This window comes from Micropterus dolomieu, linkage group LG15 (assembly GCF_021292245.1).
Source record: "Micropterus dolomieu isolate WLL.071019.BEF.003 ecotype Adirondacks linkage group LG15, ASM2129224v1, whole genome shotgun sequence".
Taxonomy (NCBI): Eukaryota; Metazoa; Chordata; class Actinopteri; order Centrarchiformes; family Centrarchidae; genus Micropterus; species Micropterus dolomieu.
In genome coordinates this window covers 2630046-2631743 of record NC_060164.1, presented here as the reverse complement: position 1 = coordinate 2631743, position 1698 = coordinate 2630046, and positions in this window count along the sequence as shown.

Sequence of the window (1698 nt, the reverse complement as noted above, 5' to 3'; positions counted from 1 at the left end):
CGAACTCCTCCTAGGGATTTAGTCCGACCGACTTCAAATTTGTGCTGTGCCTTCTAAAGGCATTGAAGATGAAAAGTTGTGCTATTTGCGAGTTTTCGTCAATGGGTGTGTCCGTGGCGTGGCGTCAAAGATCAAGTCTTCGCCATGACACAGGAAGTTGTTGTAACTTCAGTGTACATGCTCACATCTGAAACAAACTTTACGTGCTTGATAACTCTCCCACCCCGCAGACATCTACACACCAATACCGATTTATATTCATAGCGGCAAGTGCTATGTAGCTCCACATAGGGGACACAGGAAGTGACATATAACACCTTCATGCGGCGTCGGAACCGCGTAGGAAATTCACAGCCGCACCAGCAGAGCTCCAGAATATGCAACTCGGCCGGCTCACACGCGGACGCGCTATAAGTGCGAGGGCCCGCCCAACGCTGCTTGCAGCTTTAATTTTATTTTTTAGTTTCCTCCTCTTGGTTTAGTGTGCTGTTCATTTTCATAGTCTGCAACATGCATTTTACCAATGCATCGGCAGAGGCACCCACCACGCCCCCGCGGTAATGTAAGCGCACCATAAAACGTAGTGGGAGTTATCGTGTGCAGTGCGTGACAGGACTGTATGATTGATTATAGCTGATACGCGCACATTAGTTTCTATCATGGGTAAGTAATAGCTACTCCTGCCAGACAGTAAAGTGTATTAAACTTTACAGTGTAGTGATGTTAACTCAGCATATCGTTAGTGAACACTCCAGCCGGTCAGTTTTTGGTTGTCATGGTAATGTGTACGTCTGACTATTAACCACACCCCCATTCTCTGTTTGAGAAAGAACGTTGACCATAAACGGCACTTAAAACTGGTTGGAGGGGGGCTTTAAGTCTGGTTCTCCTATTTGACATGCTCATCAAATGGCCATGTGCTCCTCAATTAGCAAAAATCTACATAGATTGATGACAAAAAGTCAGCAAGACAAGGTCCAAAAAGAGCAATACTTACTCTGAATAAAATAGGATGTATACATGGTATTACTCTGCCTTTATTCATAATTTAGCTTACTCATATTCTCACCAATGCATGTCTTTAACATTAGCTTATTAAGCTAACTGATCGTGCTAACACTGTGCAACTGCAGCTACAATAGTCTAATGCAAAGCGTGAATTTATGTTAAAGAACGGTCAAATTTGACATAAACTCAGAGAATAACTGTCTCTGTGGTTGAAAATGAAGAAAGGTTATTACATACCTCAGGAGCCTCAGCTGTATCTGCAGGTCTGCAGCAGCAAGACGATTGTGAGAAGTTTGGTGGCTCTGGTAAGCTACCATTAGCTTATTTAGATAGTAACATCATCATTAGATAGTCCTTGATAGTAACATCATCATTTGGTTCAACGTCCCTCCGAAGCACAACAAACATCTCTAGTGTTTACACATATTAATCTTATTAAAATACCAAATAAAAGTAATTTTAGTGATTCAACCAGCACAGAACAGGCATGGACATGTAACCAAAAACAATTATCATCATTATCTCAGCAAGATCCCGACCTTAGCAGTGAGGCTTGTGAAGAGCCTGAGGAAGAAAGTTCTCCGCCAGATTGTCAGCTAACCACACGTTGTATACACACTACTGCCAACTAACTCCCAAGTAAGATTCTTTGTTTCTTCTCTAGGTATTCCATGGATTAATTGTGTGCTA